Source organism: Panthera tigris, chromosome A1, assembly GCF_018350195.1.
Source record: "Panthera tigris isolate Pti1 chromosome A1, P.tigris_Pti1_mat1.1, whole genome shotgun sequence".
Classification (NCBI taxonomy): Eukaryota; Metazoa; Chordata; class Mammalia; order Carnivora; family Felidae; genus Panthera; species Panthera tigris.
Genome location: NC_056660.1, coordinates 62,643,776 through 62,666,074, shown reverse-complemented (window position 1 = coordinate 62,666,074; position 22,299 = coordinate 62,643,776). Strand labels below are relative to the sequence as shown.

The 22,299-nt window shown below is 34.9% G+C and overlaps 1 long non-coding RNA gene across 4 annotated transcripts in view; it reads right to left on the bottom strand.

Moving 5' to 3' along the window:
• LOC122236662 overlaps nucleotides 1-22,299 on the bottom strand; it is an 88,628-nt gene that overhangs the window by 24,600 nt on the left and 41,729 nt on the right. For 3 of the 4 annotated variants that reach the window (XR_006214816.1, XR_006214815.1, XR_006214818.1), the window contains exon 3: nucleotides 13,202-13,286. This is a non-coding gene — a long non-coding RNA (uncharacterized LOC122236662). Of the gene's footprint in view, nucleotides 1-10,256; nucleotides 10,927-13,201; nucleotides 13,287-22,299 lie in introns of those variants that run through there. The other variant, XR_006214817.1, reaches the window with a different exon arrangement.

Sequence of the window (22,299 nt, the reverse complement as noted above, 5' to 3'; positions counted from 1 at the left end):
GCTAGGACAACTGGACAGCAACATGCAGAAGAATGAAACTAGACCACTTTCTTACACCATTCACAAAAATAAACTGAAAATGAACGAAGGACCTGAATATGAGACAGTAAACCATCCAAACCCTAGAGAAGAAAGAAGGAAAAAACCTCTCTGAACTCAGCCACAGCAATTTCTTACTTGACACATCCCCAAAGGCAAGGGAATTAAAAGCAAAAATGAACTATTGGGGTCTCATCAAGATATAAAGCTTCTGCACTGCAAAGGAAACAATCAACAAAACTAAAAGGCAACTGAAGGAATGGGAAAAGATATTTGCAAATGACATATTGGACAAAGGGCTAGTATCCAAAATCTATAAAGAGCTCACCAAACTCCACACCCAAAAAACAAATAATCCAGTGAAGAAATGGGCAGAAAACATGAATAGACACTTCTCTAAAGAAGACATCCAGATGGCCAACAGGCACATGAAAAGATGCTCAATGTCACTCCTCATCAGGGAAATACAAATCAAAACCACACTGAGATACCACCTCACGCCAGTCAGAGTGGCTAAAATGAACAAATCAGGAGACTGTAGAGCTAGAGAGGATGTGGAGCAATGGGAACCCTCTTGCACTGTTGGTGGGAAGGCAAACTGTACAGCCACTCTGGAAAGCAGTGTGGAGGTTCCTCAAAAAATTAAAAATAGATCTAGCCTATGACCCAGCAATAGCACTGCTGGAATGTACCCAAGGGATACAGGAGTACTGATGCATAGGGGCACTTGTACCCCAGGAGTACTGATGCATAGGGGCACTTGTACCCCAATGTTTATAGCAGCACTTTCAACAATAGCCGAATTATGGAAAGAGCCTAAATGTCCCTCAACTGACAAATGGATAAAGAAGTTGTGGTTTATATATACAATGGAATACTACTTGGCAATGAGAAAGAATGAAATATGGCCTTTTGTAACAATGTGGATGGAACTGGAGTGTGTTATGCTAAGTGAAATAGGTCAGGCAGAGAAAGACAGATACCATATGTTTTCACTCTTATGTGGATCCTGAGAAAGTTAACAGAAGACCATGGGGAAGAGGAAGGGGAAAAAAAGTTACAGAGAGGGAAGGAGGCAAACCATATGAGACTCTTAAAAAACTGAAAATAAACTGAGAGTTGATTGGGGGTGGGAGGGAGTGCAAAGTGGGTGATGGGCATTGAGGAGGCCACCTATTGGGATGAGCACTGCTTGTTATATGGAAACCAATTTGACAATAAATTATATATATAAAAAAAAAAGAAAGAAAATCTCAAGCAACAACAACAAGCAAGAGCTCTGTGCTAACAACCTGGAGCCTGCTTGTGATTCTTTGTCTCTTCTCTCTCTGCCCTGCTCTTCTCATGCTCTGTTTCAAAAATAAACTTAAAAAATGTCATTGAATATTTAAAAAAAAATAGAACTACCCTATGGTCCAGCAATTGCACTGCTAGGTATTTACCCAAAGAATACAAAAATACTAATTCAACATGATACCGGTACTTTGATGTTTATAGCAGCATTATTTACAATAACCAAATTATGGAAACAGCTCAAGTGTCCATCGATAGATGTGTGTGTGTGTGTGTGTGTGTGTGTGTGTGTGTGTACATGTGCACGCATGCAAATTATGTTTTATGTTGAAAAGAGCTAAAAGTCAGGTGAAACTCTTACATTTCAATAAGACATTACTTCAAAAAGTATATCAGTTTCCATCAATAGGCAAGCAAATTTGTGTTTGGTAATTTCTCCTTTTCTTCCTTTCTTGACACATTTTCCTAAGCCAGTACCACTCTAAACTGCTACCGGCCATGTATTTAACAGTGCAATCAGTGGTTGTAGTGATACTTATTTGTAACACAGACCACTGTTTTTATGGTGCTCTCCTGATCTATATATTCAATACTTTACATGGGATTTCTAAGGTTCACAAAATTATTTGAGACAATTTGATAATTGAAAGAAATCTGCATTGTCAAAGTGAAGAACTGGGCAAAATGTAAAAATAATTATAACAATTAGGGATAGGAAAAGAAAAAGAATAGAATGCTGTTAATTCTAATTAACAGAATTCTGCCTAATTCAGATTCCAGGCAAGAGAAATAGTCATTTATAGAATTATCTGGAAAATTACTTTTGTGCTTTAATTCATTCAGATGGTATAAGCTTTGGCCTTATTGCTGGTTCATATTATATACATATATATATTATGATTAAATTCAATAAATACATATCTTAGTAAAATGACTTTTTTTTGACAGAAAGCCTTGTATTCTAGTTTTTTTTTTTAAACTCAACTTTTCTTTATGGTTGTCACCGAATCCTGTTGTCTGCTGTAGTTTGAATTCAGGTGGTGAATGCTTAACTGTGTGGTTTTACTCAAGTATGAAATTAATAATGGAGCTGGGTTTGTTGTGTGGTCTGACTCACTTTCCACAACTTGAGGAGGTTTCAGAATTATGGCTTCTATTAACATTTCTTTGTCAGGGATTTATGCACCAATCAGATTTGCCCCCAACCTGAATCAATAGAAGTGAAGTAATACTTTTTGCTGTTCTTGATTTTGAAACCAAGAAGATACACTGGTCTCACCTTGTTGAATCATTTCAAACCTCCCATTGATTTTAATATGTCCAGCTTGATGGCCTGTGCATCTGATGTGATTATTACTACAGTGGTCAAGAGCTTGGAAAACAAAATAGAGCCACTGAAAGATACTTCACTAGGATGAAATTTATATCCTCAACTTCCAAGGAAAATTTTTTTACATTTCCCACGAAGCACAAGCTAATGTCTTTACTATGACTCATTTACTGTAGTGAAAACTTACAACCAGATTCAACCTGAAGGCAGGTGGGTACATTGATAGAAAAAAGCATTAGAGCAAACCATATATATCCTTTTGTGTTAAAAACTAGAGCGTTTTTATTTAAATATTACTTATGAGAAGTCTAAAATCTCGTGAGAAGTATACAACAACTGAATAAACACAGCAGGAGTAAGGAATAACAATTCCAAAAAACAAACAAACAAACAAACACATTGTCCATCTGACTTGTTTTACTTTAAAAAAAAATCCTCTCCTCTGTTGTATCCTTTGGAGTAGAGAAATACAGCTCAACAAGTCTAGTTACCACAATTGTAGTGGGTTTTTATTGTTGTTGTTTTTGTTTTAGCTTATGTTTTCCCCAGTGAGAGCTTTTTCAGTAGGTTTTACTATTAAATCAGTTCAATGCAGAGCTCTTCCTTTACTGAGAAAGAAACATTTTGATTGAAGACCTATTTCAACCTTGAAAGGGTCAGTTAAATTTTACCCCAGCCAATGGCTTTATTGTCTGTGTTGCCTTGAACTGTGTTTCAAATAATAGGGCCTCTGCTCTATTTTTAAATCTAGTACTTTCAAGCGTGTGTTGCTTCTGTTTCTCCTAAGAGGAAGGGTGCTGAAGGCAATTTTTAAAGTAATCTCAAAATCGTTTTTTATAAGGAAGAAAAATAAAAATGCATAAATATAAAACAAACCTTAGGCACCATCATTATTATTTTTACCTTATGAGAAACATAGTTTTCAGTTCTTTAAGAAAAAATAATTTTTTTAGAAAAATCTTGATACTTCATTTGTACTTTTACACAGAATTCAGTTGAGTATCATGTGTTACAATAAATGAAGGGAATAAAATATCTTAGATATGCATTGTAGCAAAATCTGTATTCTCTGCTTCCAAAATGTGTTTTTCATTGAATATGTTAACGCTACCAATAGTAAAATAAAAATTCTTCTCCCTCCTTTACCCCAGTTAATTTCTCCTGAATGCAAATATCTGAAATTCCACAAGTAAAGACTTTAATTACAAAACCTTTAATGTTTTCAATGTCACTGTAATTTTCCAAATTTTTGTTGAAAAGAAATTCTTCAGGGAAAAGTAATATTTTAAAAGTTACCATTTTCACTTATGTCAGAATTAACTTTGGATCCATTTCTAAGATTGATGTTGATCAACAAAAGAAAACCATGCCCAGTGGGGAGTGGGTAAGAGAGTAGGTGACTTGGGATGAAAAAGACCAACATTCCATTAGTAAATTTAACCAGTTGCATCCAGGAAACTTAAGGCTTTTAGAATATTGAATGTTTACACAGAGGAAAGGTTTCCCCTTGCCCAGGTTGTAGACTAGGCTTCAGATTTAGTGTCAGATAGCATGTTTCTCAATCAAAAGCTATGTTGTACTACAACAGAAACTTCAGATTATTAATACTGGGGTGCCTGGTGGCTCAGCTGGTGAAGCATCCAACTCTTGATTTCAGTTCAGGTCATGATCTCAGGGGTTCGTGAGTTTGAGCCCTGCATTGGACTCCTCACACTGACAGTGCAGAGCTTGCTTGGAATTCTCTCTCCCTCTCTCTTAAAATAAACAAATAAACTTAAACAAAATAAATTAAAAAATTAACACCTGGTATTTTTTTCTAGCCATGAATATTCCCTACTCAGTTAGCAATGAATCTCCTATTTCCACTGGGAGAACCTATGAAAACTATGTCCTGTTCCATGCAGCTGATCCTAGCTGGAAAGGTCTAAGGAGGTGTGCCTATGGTAGAAACACAACTTACAGGAATAGTCATGTCATGGCATTTCTTTCTTTCTTTCTTTCTCTTTCTTTCTTTCTTTTTATTGATTGATTGATTATGAAATTTATTGTCAAACTGGTTTCCACACAACACCCAGTGCTCATCCCAACAGATGCCCTCCTCAATACCCATCTCCCACCCACCCTCCATGATATTTCTAATTGCTGGTGGTACTTGGATCTTTTCTCTACTTTTGACTCTGGATGATTTCATATATTTCCATGTATTCATTTATTTAAATAAATGAGTTTTTTTATAAGTTTATAAATTTTGAGAGAGAGAGAAGCATGGGAGGGGCAGAGGGGGAGGGAGGGAAAGAGAATCCCAAGCAGGCTCCACACTGTCAGCACAGAGCCTGATGTGGGGCTCAAACTCATGAACCGTGAGATCATGACCTGAGCTGAAGCCAAGAGTAGGATGCTTAACCAACTGAGCCACCTGGGTGCCTGGCCATTCCTTTAAATACTATATTGTGCTGATGATTTCCAAGTTAAAGTCTCAGCCAAGACATCCTCATCTGATCTCCAAATTCACATGGGCAGACATGTCCATTTGGTCCTCTAATAAGTATCTCCACATGAATATATCTAAAAGTGGACTACTGATTCATACTTCTATCCAACCTTTGTTTTCTCTCCCTTTTGTTGGGTTCCCCATCTGAGTAAATGCAGTAATTTTCAACAGTTTCTAATTGATCTCAAACTTGGCACCTGTAAGTCAGTGGTGGTTCATTCACTTTCTCCATTCCTATCTCTGCTATATAATCCTTCAGCAGGTGCTAGTTAATCAAACAGCTCTACTTTTCACTGTTTCATTGTGATTGCCCAAATTGAGGCTGCCATAGTTTCACATCAGAGATGCTTCTACAGCCTTCCAACTGGCTTTCCCACTTCTACTCTGGTTTCCCTTAAAATCTAATTTTCACATGGTAAGAAATAACAAGTGTTGGTGAAGATGTGGAACACTGTTAGTGGGAATGTAAATTGGCACAGCCACTCTATAAAATAGTATGGAGGTTCCTCACAAATTAAAAACAGAAATATATATGATCCAGAAATTGTACTACTGGGTATCCACCCCCCAAATAAAACCAAACACTGATTTGAAAAAATCAATGCACCCTTATGTTCACTGAAGCATTATTTAGAACAGCCAAGATACAGAAACAACTTAAGTGTCCACTGATAGAATAATGCATATGGAAGATGTGGTGTGTGTGTGTGTACACACACACACACACACACACACACACACACATATCTGCACACATATACAGAAATATCATGCAGCCACAAAAAAGGATGAGATCTTGCCATTTATAACAACATGGATGGATCCAGAGGGTATAATGCTGTGAAATAAGGCATAGAGAGAAAGACAAAAACTGTATGATTTCACTTAAATGTGGAATCAAAAAAAAAAAGAATAAATAAAGAGCAGAAACAGATCCATAAATACACAGAATAAACTGATGGTTGCCACGAGTGGAGGGCGATGGTGGGGATGGGCAAAATGGGTGAAAGAGAGTGGGAAATACAGGTTTGTTTTTTTTTTTTTAAAGTAAGCTCTACCCACAACGTGGGGACTGAACTCATGACCCTGAGATCAAGAGTTGCATTTTCTACTGACTGAGCCAGCCAAGTGCCCCCCAGGTTTCCAGTTATGGAATGAATACGTAAGGGGAACAAAAGGTACAGTCAATGGTACTATAGGGAATATAGTCAATGGTACTATAATAGTATATGGTGACATGGTAGCAATACTTGTGGTGAGTATAGCATAATGTATAAACTTGTCAAATCTCTATGTTGTACACCTGAAACTAATATAACATTATACGTCAACTATACTTAAAAATCTATTCTTCATATGGCAACCAGAGGGGTATTTTTATTCATTTTCCTTTTAAGTTAAATTATGTCATGATTTCTGCTGCACATGGAATCAGTATGACATCTCCCACTGTACCTAGAATCAAACCTTTACCTTGTTTTCTAAGATTCTACATTATTTTGCTACTGCCTCTTTCTCCATCTTCATCTTCCACCAAACCTCATCTCTCACTCACTCCTCCAGCCTCCCTGGCTTTTATTTGCAGTTCCTTGGACATTCCAAGTTTTCTCTCATCTCAGGAATTTGGTACACGTTCACTCTGTTTAGACTATAATTCATCCCACTTTTGAATAGCCGTTCTTCCCCCTCCCCCCTCACCTTTTAGGTCTCAGAATAAATATCATCTATTCAGAGGAGTCCTGGCTGACCACTGCACACTTTGTCCATCCATTATTATCTACCCAACCATAATGTTTATTTCCTTCATCTTTCTACTAGGCAACAAATTGCAGGAGGTCAGGGAAGAGGCTTTTCTTTTCACTGCTCTCACTCAGTGTTCATCATGACTAGTATTTGGGTATTGAATGGAATGAATGCCCAGTTTCTTCAACTGACCCAGCCTTCTTGAAGGCAGTCTGCTTGCCTCTCTGTATTTTTTTTAGAGCTTCTGCTGTTTTCATTTATTTTCCCTATTGCTTTCTGAACACTTTCTGCCCCTTTGGTTTCTGTACATTATCTTGAGTTTGTTCTCCAGCTTTGAATCCATGGGTGTCCATCTGATCAATTCACTTAAACTTATTTGTGAACTCTTTAAATGAAAGGCAATCTGTTGGACATGGCAGGACACAGAACTATAAGAAAAACAAAAGCCTATTCTTATGCCATTGACACATCTTTGGAAATAGGTATGAGGTAGAGAGAAAGGGAGGAAAGATAAGTAAACAAATAACAAATACATTTGAATAAAGTAAGAGACACAAGCACGTATAGAGAATTACACGGATTTCAAAATGCCTCACTATTATTTCTTATTGCTGATGTACTACTTAGCCCAAAGCCTTAATCTGCTGACTTTTCAGACCCAACAGCATGCTTTTTATATGCTCTGGAATTTGTCATGATATTAGAACTGAATATAATAGACTTTTTTGTTACTTGCATACATTTTTATACATTTATAAACTTATATATTTCTGTGCATTTGTTCAACCCACAATTACTTTGATGAAAACAAAAGGTTTAGAGTAGCTTGTGTTATAATAACAGAAAAGTCAACTGATTACAGCATACTATTAAATATGGCACAACCAGATTCACCACCTCGAAATGCTGATGTTACCCAGAAGATATACCTTTGACACTCATGCATATCAGCAGCAACAATGTAAGTTTTCATTGAAGTATTCTACTCACTTTCTTCTTTTTTTTTAATGTTTATATTTGAGAGAGAAACAGGGCGCAAGTGGGGGAGGGGTCGAGAGAGAGGGAGACATAGAATCTGAAGCAGGCTACTGGCTACAAGCTCTAGGAACAGAGCTGTATGCGGGGCTTGAACTTGCAAACCACGAGACCATGACCTAAGCCAAACTCGGGTGCTTAACTGACTGAGCCACCCAGGTGCCCCCTACCCACTTTCTTATAAGTAAAATTTCATTAAGGTTTTAGAATCCACAAGTGAGGTAACTGCTCACTTGAATGTATAGAAAAGTTTATTCAAACTTATAGAAATGTTTAGAAAAGGTTAAACCAAAACTATCATAGTCAATATAATTTTTTTTCATTCTTTATAAGGATAGTAGTTCAGCAATATAAAAATTCATCATCACTTCACATTGGTCTTTTTGATTATTCAAACGAATCTGCAAGGTAACCAGCTAGAGTGTTCATGTCCATCAAACCTTGTATCCAAATTCAATGAGCCAGTGGTTATTAAAAACTCACAGAAGCTTATCTGCATAGCAACCTCACTTCAGCAAAAACTAAAAACACAAATAAAAACAAGGCAGAAAAAGCTGAAAGAATAAAATTGTAAGCATTTGAATTTTGCCGTATCAGATTCACTTTAATAGTAAAAGATGAATGCTTTGTTTAAATCTATTCAGGTAGATAGAAAGTTTTTCTAATCACTAACAAATTAATGGCTAGTATTTTGTGTCTGGTGTCTGGTCAATTTAACATTGGTAAGGTGAGTCAAGTTTATTTAGCCAGCCATCAAGTATGCATAAAACACACAGAAGAGTTTCCAAAGTTGCATAAGAATGGTGATCAATTCTCAGAGTAATTTATCAGCTTAAATATATTGATATTTTAATTTTCAATTCATGTGTTTGGTAGAACTAGCATTCACTTGCTAATGTGAATGGAACTCATATGGGATGGTATTGACTAAGAGAGGCATGAAGGAGAAATTGTATACTTTATCAAAACAAAATATTATGAACAAAACTTCCCTGAATAAACCCAGTTTCCTGCCACCAAGGAACATAACACTCTTTTCAGAAGGTTGTGAATGAGTTGACTAAAATTCAGACTCTTTTAAAAAACCAACACCATAGACTGCCATCAATACAGTCACCTCTATTTGGATACATTTTTTTCTTTCTGCCCAATGTTCTGTGTTGCACACGAGAACATTAATTAATCAGATGGCGTTGCAACAAATTCATTTGAGAATAACTGACATTGAGATTGAGAATAAATCTCTTTTCTTTCCTTTTTTTCCTAAAGGACAGTGTGAGTCCTAGACTGAACCAAATATAACCTAGTCCTTATGCTGGAAGAACACTCATCACATTTTACAGAATTACCTGAAATACAGCTCATCACTGTACACTGATTTAACATTTTGATAAAACTAAATTCCCAGAATAAAAGGGTGTTTAGAACTAGTGAACACCAAATTTGACCATTTTGAAGTTAATGGAACATAATGCAATTGTATTATTGTTGTCTTAAAATGTTATTGAGATATTTCATACACTTAATGAAGAAAATTGAGAAATTTCATAAAAAAGCCATTTTTCTGAGATTTTAATGCATAGTTATGATAAATGATTCGAGGTATAGTATTTTATTATGGAAAATAGGTGTCAATATCGTTATTACTTCACTTTCCAGGATACATTATGAGCTCGTTGTAATATAATTTAGTTTAGTAGAGTGCACCAGCAAAACAAGTATTCTGTTACAACACAACTAATCTTTGTAACAGCTGCACATTTACCATCCTCAGCTGCTCCAGTTACAACAATCATCCTTTTAACAGCCTGACACCTGTCTCTTATTATATTTGAGAGCAATTGTTAATTTCCTTAAATTTTCCATCCCTTTTAGTGTCTTTGCCTTGCTTTATTTCTCTGATGCACATTTACATGGTCTATTATATTAATTCCCTCATTTAATCTTGAAAACCTAAAATTATTAGGAAGTTAATTGTGCAGGGATCAGAGGTTTTTCTCACTTACAGCATAACTCTGTTAAATGACACAGTTTGTTCCAGCTTCTTGCTGACACTGCAAGGGATTGTCTAGAATGAAGAGTTCAATTACTTTCACAGTGCTAATCATATATCATTATGTAGAAGCATGAATCCTTAATTCTCAAGCCAGGGCCCGAAGCAGCATAGCAGCAATAAAGGACACATTCCAAATTCCTCTGTCCACTGCAGCATGCAGGTAATAACCAAAGAATAAAATAATTGTGTCTACTTGGCTATGCTCTTTATTAATTTGAATATTTGATGCCCACAATGAATCATGTTCCATTAATTTTTATTCACCCACACAAGATTTTTGTCAGAATTGATTTGGAATGCATTGTGCAAGGCCAAATACATATTTACACTCTTTTTTGAGAACTTTTCCTCCAGAATTTAAGAAATGTAACTTTTCAAGGTACAATTAAAAGTTTGTAAAAAAAAACACTGAACCAAGTCTTGCAGGCAAATAATTTCTCAGCTTTCACAAAGCCTGATTGCTCCTTCTCCCCCCACAATCTTGGACACATAGGTTAATGTGTAACCTACACTATTCTCTTATTCAGTTTTCCCAAGGTCAACAAAGAAATGGAATTGGAGTGAAGAATATTTTGTTTGTTTCAGAGGCAGGAAAATGGCTTATGAAATCTCAGAGCAGGGTGTAACCTCATTAAGATAAATGTAAAAATAACTCACCAATCACAAGTTATGGAAACAGGAAATCGATGCCTGTGTTTTGTAACAAAGGCACTCTTACATTTCTGGCATTAGAAACATTTCTGTTACCATTTTCTTTCCTCTTCTTCCCTCTCCTCTCTGTTGGCCTGGGCAGGAAACTCTCTGGCTCCTTCTGTTAATGTTTCCTGCAGCCAGTTTGCTCTGTCACCTGCTCAGCTGCGGCCAGAGAAGGCTGATACATCTCCCCGCTTTACTCAGATGAGTAACTTGCAAATCTGAAGAGTTATAATCAAGCTTGCTCTTTGGAAGAGAAACATGGATAGCACAGTCCTTACTGTTCAACTTTTTTTTTTCTTGCTAAAGCTGCTCAGGGTCTACTACCTATGTTATACTCTCTGTTTTTAGGCTACATGAAACTGTAAGAGTATTAGAAATGTTCTATAGTTGCAAACACATCTATTTACTTACAGAAAACTCCAAAAAGAGTTTTCTAATGTAATTGCTTCAATCAAGTAGCAAGGTTGGCAAATAGTTTCAGTTTCATTTTTTTTATTTGCTTGATTTTCTCCAAAATCGAAAGGAAAAAGTTATTTTCCTTTTTATTCTTCCTCCCTCTCTACCTCTTTCCTTTGTTTCTCCCTTCCTTCCTTCCTTCCTTCCTTCCTTCCTTCCTTCCTTCCTTCCTTCCTTCCTTTCTTCCTTCCTTCCTTTTTGGTAAAAGGGTCAGTTTTGTGCCCTTTTGTATTTCATGTACCTAGGTCCTAATGCTAGACTTTAGTCAGTATTCAGTTAACATTTTTTCTGTGACTTTTATAAATCACCTGTAAATTTAATATTCAATATATTATCTATATTTAAAATGTATCCTGTTTTCCAAAAGTTGAACCTATACATTCAAGATCTTTCCTGTTGTTCAGTACCTTATATAGCATAATGATGAAACTAAACAGGTACTCTGCTTCATATAATTGAAAACTAGTACTTTTTGCAAAATTCATTTCTATAGAGATAGCAGATACTTTTGGGGGTTACCTGGTAATCTTTTGCCTTTGTTACATAATTCACTTTACGGTGAACACAGCTTAAAAATATTACTGTATTACTCTGTAGATATTTAATGGTATTATAGTTTCTCCAGGTTTTGATAGAACATATGACCAAACTGGGTTGAATGCAATGAGACTGGGAACAGCCTGGAATTGGAGAGTTGTTAACTGTAATTAATCATTAATTGACTTATGTATACTTGGAATAGGTCAAAGTAGTTATGATTACTTACCCTGGTTACACTTTAAAATGGCACTGAGATCTTTAAAAAAAATAAAAACCAATATCAGCCCAATGGAATCTGAGGTGGGGCCTGGGAACCTGTATTTTAAAAAGCTTCACAAGTGGTTCTGATGCAAAGTGAATGTGGGAATCCTTGAGCTTGAGTTTTAGTAACATTAATGAAAGAAAATCAGCGTGGGGCCACTTTGAGTACTTCAACTATTGATCCCTATTTACTCCTAAGCCTCTTACTATTCTTTTTATTTGCTTTTGCACTTGCATATTTATGAAAATATTAAAAGTTTGGGTTGGATGAATAATCTGACCAAATCAATATTTGCTCCCATACATTATCTGGGGCTTAGCTACTCTCTTGATATTTTAGTAGGTATTTCAAATTAGCCTTCTTAAATATTTTATCTCATCTGAAAAACTGCCATTCTGAAATTTACTACGAAAAACCTATTTACATTTGTATGTATTTTATCGTCACTAAATTATACAGTTTTACTGTTTGAAATAATGCTTAGGTTTGTTTTCCCAACAATCATCTCCTTCAAACTCAGACATCCCTTTAATTCTAATACAACAGGATTTTGGAATCATGCTCAGTTTATAATTTTAGAGACTGATTATTAATGGTCATTAATATATATTGTTGGGTACTATTCCAGTTTATTTTTTTCTGATTTTAAAATAAAATCAATTCTTACATAAAAATGCTAAGTTTTGTAATTTTAAATTTTGTTCATGTAAATATAGTCACAAATCAGAATACATTCTTAGTTCATGTATCTTAATTGTTTAAATAGTCACATTAAATACATTCATTCTTATTTTTTTCTAATCCTCAAGAATTTTTTCCTTGGTGTGACAAATCCCATCCTTTTTGTTTTCCAGATTCTGTTTTGTTTTGTTTCTTTCATTCACTATACTTTATGAGTGGCCAGTGGCTGGCACATGTAGCATAGATTGATTAATTCTTCCTGCATAACAAATTGCCCAAAAATTCCGTGGCTTGAAACAATAATCATTTGTAACTGTTTTTGCCTCTCCGAAAGTTGGTGGAAGTTCAGTTTGTAGCTTTACTTCTCACTCTGTGCAGGACTATGGGATGCCTGGGGTAGCTCTGCTACAGGCTGTGGGGACCAGGATGGTTCCCTTTCTTGTATCTGTTATCTTTCTCCTGGGACCAGAGCACTACCTGTGGTATGTTCTCATGAGAATGGCAGGGATCTGAGAGAGCAAGTGGAAACACAAGGAGGATATGAAAGTCTTGTCTCAGAAACTTCATACTTCTACTTACATGCCATTGACCAAAATGGGATACAAGCCAACCCCAAGTCAAGTGATGGAGAAGTCCACTCTGCCTTCCTTCAGGCCACACAAAGCTATGGATGCAAAAAGAGGGTTGGAATTGAGATCAATAAGTCAATCTATGACATAGCAATACTCCTCATTCTTGTGCTCAGAGCAGATATCATTGACCTGTTAAATCACTCATTCCTACTGAGCTAAGATTGGCCTCAGAATTCTTCTCAAGTCAGTGTTTTATGAAGATATGCTAAATTGCAGTAATAAGCAGAATGCCGTTTTCCTTATCTGGTGTTCACTTTCTTCATGTTTAATCATTTCTTTCTCCTTTGTATTATTTCAAAATTAATACTTGGTCTAAACTGTATGACTGGTATAAAGTATTGAACTTTAAGAAAAAAATTATTTAACTAATAGTTAATATTTGCCTTCTATTAAGACAGGATTGCAGAGAAAGATGACACTTTTCTGCTCTCTTAAGGTTATGAGTGGCCGTTGACCTATGTTCTGAATGAAATATGAACAAAATGACCCATATTTTCCAGGATGAATCCTTCCATTCTGAGATTCATCAGTTCTTTCACCCTTTGCCAGTTGTCATAGGAGCAAATACTGACATGGAGGTGTGATACTGAACCATTGCATAGGAGACAGATCCTCTTAAACATCGGCCAGACCCACTGCCTACTTGCTTATAAGGAATAAAACTTTTTTAAGCCTCTGAGATTTGGAGATTTTCTGTTACCCCAGAACTTGACCTATCATGAACAGTGTTTTCCCCAAACTGAAGCTGAAGTTAAATAATGAATGTAATTCACTAGAGCCAATTTAATGTCTTATATGAACAAAAACAATGTAGTCTTATAGATGGAGGAAATAAAGATTGAAGTAGGCAAATTAAGTGATTTTCAATATTTCTTAGTTCTTTCTTTTATTACTGGTTGCAATTAAAATTGATACCCTTTGGAAGAGCTCTCATGCTGTTCACTGTAAATGGCAAAACAGGAGAAAATAAAAGCAGAGAAAAGGAATGGCATAAAAATGCCAGGCAAAGGGGCAATCCTTAGCAAGTTTTCCTATTCTGCTGTCACTCATACATGACTGAGCTGAAGTTTGAATACAGAGGTATTAATTAGGAAGGAATCTTTGGAAAAGTTGTCATTCAGTCTTTGTTTTAAGTCAGGCTAGTCTTGGATTGAAATTTAAGATGCTGTTCTTTCAACAATTCCGCATTGATTTATCCCTTTGCCTGTCCTGCAAAATTGATTTTTTGACATTTTGGTATCTTGGAAAGTACACAGTTAGACTTTGATATACTTATGGGTAGAGACAGCAACTTTTTTGGCATCTGGCAAAGAAGTCTCCTAATTCATGACATATTCAGTAACAGTCCTTGATTCATAGAGGATCCACCAGTTCCTTGAGAAAGAACTTGAACACTATATATAATTGGGATTCATATATATATATATATATATATATATATAGAGAGAGAGAGAGAGAGAGAGAGAGAGAGAGAGAGATTGATATATATAAAGAGATTGATAGACTGCTATATCTGAAAGTAAGGATAGACATGAAGGGTTCCTGACAGAGAGTTACCATGAATGAAAAAGGGGTCCGACAAGTGAGGCCAGACTGAATAAGTAGGGATGAATGTCAGGTGTGGTAAAGGTTCTTCATTCTACAAGTATATAATGAAGCTGTGCTTTAATACTCCCAAACCCAGAAGGTCAGCAATACTGTGGGCTTTAAGAAGAAAATGGCCAAGATAAAAATAAAAGACTATGTAACTGAGGGGACAGTTCTCCTTAACTAATCACTGCCTCCACCCCCTAGAGGCTTGAAAGCAAGATGTGGAAATTCCTTCTTTATCTCCCAAGATATACCAAAAAAAAAAAAAAAAATCACCAAAAATGTGGAGATGAGCAGGAGCATAGATACAGAACAAGGAACTACACCAGTTTATGGACAGCAAGGATTGAGGACTCTAAAACAAAGTGGCTTCAGAACAACTGGTAGAAACTATAATCATATGTGAGATATATCCCTCATGTCAGGACTTCAAATGGGAGAAAGACTATATACCTAGCAGCTGTAAAAATGGTAAGTTTGGGGTACATAGAATATATCTGAAACTATCTTTGGATGATGCTTAAATCTGAAATATATATCTTAATTTGATATAAAATATTCATCTTAAATTTCAGTCCAATATTTGCCTGACATGAAACAAAAGTTGAATAGACAATTGCTTTAAAATACTTTCTTGGGGCACTGGGTGGCTTAGTTGTTAAAATATCCAACTTTTTATTTCAGCTCAGGTCATGATCTCACAGTTCATGGGTTCGATCCCCACACTGGGCTCTGTACTGACAGTGTAGAGCCGGCTTGGGATTCTCTCTCTCCCTCTCTTGCTCATGCTCTTACTCTCTCAAAAATAAATAAATAAAACCTTTAAAAAATATGTTTCCATTCAATACTGCCATATTCAAAACCTCAGCTCAGTCAGGTGGGGCAGCAGCAGAAGAAAACTTACTCTGGATGTCCCCTTTGCCTGGTATTTTTAAGCTACTCTTTTTCTCCCTTGCTTTTATTTTCTTCTTTTGGGTCATATCTAGTGATCAGCATAAGATGTTTTCCAAAGGCCATCAATTTAAACAACTTCCAGAGATAGTTTCAGACTATGCAGACTTAAATATATAGAGATAGGTATAGTAGGCACAGAATAAGAATTTTTCTTTCTTTTTTTTCACTTTTATGTAAACATTTTAGTAAAACCTACATACATACTGAAGAAGACTAATTATAAATGTAGAACTCAAAAAATTTCCACAAAGTGTACATATCTGTGACACAAGAACCCAGATCAAGAGAGAGAGCATTACCAGTATCCTGGAAGCGGCCTTGTTCCCTCTCCAGTCCATATACCCTCAAGACTGACAGCTTAGTTTTGCCTGATTTTGAACTTTATAAGCATGCAATCATACACTAGACAGTTTTTTTGTATCTGGCTTTTTAACTCAACATTTTATATGTGAGACTTATTCCTGTTGCATGTAGTTGTAGTTTATTAATTTCTTATTGGCCTATGGTCATCTATAGCATAAATACACCATAATTTATCTATTTTAGTGATGATGGATTTTTTTTTCTCCATCTTGGGTCAGCTAGGACTATTGCTGCTGTGAACATTCTAGCATATGTGTTTTGATAAGCATTTATACAAATTTCTGTTCTTTGTGTAACTAGGAATGAAATTGCAGGGTCATAAGACATGCATACATACAGCTCATATACATTGTACTGAACAGTTTTCCAAAATGGTTGTACCAATTTACAATTCCATCAGTAGGTATGTTTTAGTTAATTGGTACATAATGGTTTTGATTGAATGGCACACATTATAAAGGAAAAACCATAGGGGGTCTCAGATGAAGTTATCTTCCATGAGAGAAGCATCTCTACTGTCTCTATTTAGTGAATAGAAAAGGGGGTTTGGCACCTAAATCTTCCATTTTCTAAGCTGAGTTGATGTACAAATTCTCTGTACTCCTGGTTTGTTCTTTGTTTTTGACTCTAGACATCCCAATTCGGAACAGGTTTTCAAAAGTGTTCATTGGGATCACCATCCTTGGAGGATGTTTCTCTCTTTTGCAATAAGTAAATGAGGAAAATTCCTTGATATTACTCATTAGCTTTCTTCTTCAGCCTTCTTAAGAATTCAGCAAATGTCTTAAAGGAGAAACCCTCCAGTCTTCAATTTTGTCATAGTTACCCTACGGGACCACAAATGTTTCTGCTGATTTTTCTGAACCTCACTCTTTTGCCAGGAAAAAGAATGAATTCTCAATCCCTTACTTTCCCCATTAGAAGAAAAAAAAAATTGAAAATACAGCTGTGGATCAACAATGCACCACTCCTTCCAAGACTGTCAACTGAAAATAATTGTGTTCACTGGAACCACTTCATCTGCAGAGTCTTTTCCCTTTGGCATCACAGTACTATAGAATAGTTTGCTTTACTATTTAGAAGTTATTGGCTTAGCTATTTTGTTTCTTTCCTGTAAGTCTTAGAATTATTCCACACGTCTTTGGAGAAAACAGGCTTTATGTCTGAGGCTACTCAACTCTACAATAGTGTTTTCCCAGAGCTGTACAACTACTGAACACTCCACAGGTTTTGGTCTCCCATAGCGGCTCCCTGCCTACACTAGCCAGATTCTCCCCCTTCCTGGCACCCCAGGAAGACAAACTGCCCCCAAAAGAATGGTTGCCTATCATAAGCTCACTTTTCTATGGTCTTCCCATATCCAACGTCTTAGTTGCTTGTTTTTATTGCTTAACGTAATATGATGCGTTAAGTAAAGGATTTTTGTATTTATCTGCCTTTTTTAGTTGTTCTTTGTGGAAGTATTAGTATGGCATGAATTAATCCTTCTCTTAGTTTAGACTTTCTAGATTTGATTTCTGTCTAAACAGTGGGTTTTCTGACATGGAGGTTAGTATAAATATGGCACATGTTTAGCCATGAATTATAAATTATTACATATAAAATTACTTTCAGAAGTAAAAATAACACTAAGAAATTGTTTAACTCTGAAAACGTATGAATTTTTTCTCATTATTATACAATTCTATAGTGCCTTATAGACCTTTGTGTGTGTATTACAGCATGTTGATCCCATGTATGTACTATTTTGAGCACAAATAAACCTTGCTATATTTTAATATGAAGTGAGTTAAGAACATGGATGCAAAAGAACAATTATTTTTGTGGTTTCCTTAAGGTTGTTTTGCAAACTTTCTCATTTAGGCATTTTAAACTTGCTCAATTTCTGCCAATGGCAACCTGTTCTCAAGCTTCGATACTCTGTCTTCATTACCCTCAGTTTTTTGTCTAATAACGAAGTTTATTAGTCAAGCTAATAGCCATGAATTGTGGTTCATTAATTGAAACTTCAGATTCACTGGTTTTAATAAAAAAGCCCACAGTCACTTCTTAAATCACTTTCAGACGTAGTTAATTTCCTTTAATCTTTTTCTTTTTTCTTCCTTTTTTTCTTTATGAAAATAATAGAAAATGATTCATTAAAAATGATGGTTGTGTTTATACCATAAGTAAACTAAAAAACATAAAATCTCATTATTCTTTTCAGGTAATATCATTTTTAAATGCTCTTCTTATAACCAGGATTATAATTTTTGAAAAAGATTTTATAATCTTTCTCCCCCAGTTTTTCAGATGACATAGTAAAAAATGTCAGGGAGACCCAATTATTTAATTTTATGAAGACTTTAATGTGGCAATATTTCCTATTTTAATTTATTTCCTTGGTGTTACCACAGTGTTTTGTTTCCAGACAGCATGCAGTTTTGATTCTTTAAATCTCTTTTTGCTATAATAATAAGAATTCCTAATATACAAGAAAAATGTTTTGCATATAACAAAGAATTTAATATGAATGTATTATGTACACAAATACATATATACAAACATATCTATATATCTATAGATAGATATATAGATATATATATAGATATACACTACAAACACACACCCATTACAAATACAAGTACAAATAATATTTCATTGTAATCCCTAATGGTAAAAATATAACTTCCAATTGCTCAATACCTTGTAACCTCTTTGAAAAAGGGTCCTCTTCATTATGGGATCAGCTTTCAAAGTTGGGTGAAAGTTTACTTGATAGTTACAGTGCTTGAACTGTTGTATAGTAAATTAGATTTTACAAAGCTCCCATGTATTTATTGGAGTTTAACAAAACTGCATGATTCTGTACTACTTGGGTACCAGCAGGAAGCAACCCCTGAGAGAAGAAATCACAGCTGGGAGCAATTAAGACTGATTAGCTTGTGGCTGAGAAAATCAAAATGGAAAGAACTTCTCTTTGGAGGAATTAGGAGCTGCATTCCCAAGCATTTCCGAGTTGAGTACAATTCTCAGAGGAATTTAAGACTGAGGAAAAATGTGAATTTCAAATGTTTGGAGGTTTTCTCAGCTTATTTAATGTCTGCATAACCACAATGTGTTGACTGTATTGGATGTTCGAAAGAAGAAGTTCAAGTAAATTGACCAACTTTTCTTCACGTGGATTTCCCAACTTTTGCATATACTCCAAGGTTTCCCTAATATTTTCATTTGACCTTATATGTAGAATATAGATGGTTTATATAACTTCTTACTATGTATTTATCGAGACTGGGATAGCTGTGGTTTCTGAAAAACTGGCTAAGCACATAAATATCAGTTCTTCTGAAAAAAGTGCACATTATTGTGTATGAGATTGGTCTGAATTATCCTTTAGAAACTGTAAAATGGTCCAGTTGAAATTTTAAGCAAGAAATACGCAGAAACTTTATACATAATTCCTGAACTGTCATCCTGGATAAAGAACTGGTTTCTAAAGAGCTAGATAAGGATGTGCTTAATAAAGCAAAAGAAATTAAATAAAATGGCAACAGATTGCATAGTTTATACCTGTTTCTTTTGCTTTATATTTGAATTACAGATATGCATTAGAAATGTTTCTTTTGGATAGGGTGAATTCGGTCACTAACAAATTATAAATATAAATTAAATAGAAAGTTGTTTTTCTAGGCTTTTTAAGGAATCTATCAGAGATTCATTTACTCTCAATTCTAGGTCAGTTGGTGCTAACTATTGTTTTATGTGGATATGTTTGTTAGTATATCAAACCTTCTATACCAGAAAAACGATGACCTAATATTAGGTTGTTTAAAGAAATAATTCCATTTTTCTTTCTCTTAACAGGTAGGATGGTTACTTTATATATAATGATTTGTTTAACATGATATTCTTCTGTGTCCAGATTTTCGCAGTCATCCTTTTTTATTTTCCTCTCACCTTTCTCTCTCTCTTTCTCTTTCTTTCTTCTTTCAGTGTTGGGTGTGCTGAAAATATCACATATATGAAACAAAGTAAAGACCACTTTTTGAAATATATTACAGATTATCCCCTTGAAGGACTGATGGTTCAAAGAGCATCAAAATGTAATTGAGGAAAGTCATAATTATTAACTACAAAAAAATGTACTGTGGTAGGGTAATAGATTACTGAATCAAAAGTTGTCTTGGATTTTATTTCTACATATATATCTTTGTGTAATCACAGTTTCCTATTCACTTTACTACTTTAAGCACTTTACAGAGAGTGATGATACTAATACATAAAAAGATTGATTAGAAATATATTAAAGATAATACACTTCACTTAGTTTGAGAGTCAAAACTATTGACTAAATTATAGGAAGTCATGGTTCAAAATTCTGCAATTACTGACCAGAGACTATATGAAAGGGAACCAACCAGGGGCTGGTAATCACCAAATTGATTTTCTATTTCCTAAACCAGTTGTTCTCAGTTTATAACCTTTTAAGTACTATGAATTCTTCCATAAAAGAACCCAAGTTTCAAACAAAAATCTCATTTTATTCAAAGTTGGAAATTTATGTATTTGCATGTGTTATAATGCCATTCACAGTAAGATTTAAAAACAAATCACTGCATTAATGTTGGGGGGTATATATTTTTGCCATTAGAGATTTTATATCTGATAACACTATTCTCTTAGACAGTGTAAATCATATTACTGTCATCAGGAGGTTAATAGAGCTGCTATCTAGGCTGACAAGACACAGTTAAAAATGGCCAGCAAATTAGGGGTAGAGTGGTGTGGAATCCTATGGGGAATGACAGAAATCATTAGAAACTAGGTCCAGGAACCAAGGTAAGCATAATCCTCAATTTCTAAGTTTATCCTGTACTGTCCATAACAGGTAGGGTCAGCAATATATTCCTACTTGCAACTGGATATGAGAGTTAGGTTATAAAGAGTCCTTGGAATATTTAGGGAAGCACCTTTCACCAGTGGTCTTCAAACTGGTACACATATAATCAGTGAATATGACAAAATTTTCCAAAGGGTAAGAGAGCTCAGGTGTTTTTCAGGGACATGTTTCAGATCTTCTACATATAAACTCTTTCCTAAAATTAGTCTGTGATGCTTTCATAATAATTCTTCCATTTTATTAAAATAAAGCATCCCTTCATGTCCCAAATCTAAATGGAACTTTAGACCCCTTTGGATCCCTGTGGAAGCTTTAACGACTGGCAAAGCACAAAAAACCCTTAGGGCTTTCCATCTTTCCCTCCTTGTACACATTCTCTTTAGCATATAGCACAGCATTAGAAAGCAGGGTATTTGGGTCTGTATGGGATCTTTGTGGGATCTTCCGAGTTCAAGTATTTGGTAGAGTTCTACTCAGGGATTAATGGCCACCTTTATTTAAAATGTGTTTGTTTGTTTTTTTTCATCCTCTGTCCTGTAATGAAAAATGCACTACTTTTGAAGGATATTCTCATGAAAGCATCCCTAAGTAAATATTGGTAAGAAGTAATGAGCAATAAAAATTTTGCCATGTATATAAAGATAAGCCATTCCTTTTTAACTATTCTTAATATTCATCCTTGGAAAGACCAAACAAAATAGATTATTGACACTGACTTTTGAACTCTAACTGAAATATTTTTAAGGGCTACCAAAATTTTAATTTGTAATTGGTTAGAAGTCTAAGGCTATGATTTTGTTATGATTTTTTGAGATTAAAAATAAGTCATATTGTGAAATATTTATTAGTTATAGCTAACCCTTATCGTATTTCACCTTATACAATAGTGACTGTTTTCTGCCATATATAGACAATCTAAAATTATATACTAGCACAAGGATGGATTTACTTTGATGGTATATGTCTTTCTACTTCATTCATTACTTAAAAAAAGTTTGATCATGAAATATACAGTTAATTTAGTGATTTCTGATTTTGATACTTGATTGTTATCTAATTATTCTATAAAGTTAAATGTAGGACTTCAATACCTGCACATGAACATTTTTTTAAAGACTACCATAACTTATCTTCTCTATCTTATAAATAACTTTTTAAATTTTAGCTTCTTATAGAGTATATTCATTTATATCACTCTTATTACAAAGTAAAAAGAAACTGTATTTTCTCTTCATTTTGTAAAATTATAATGTGGGTAG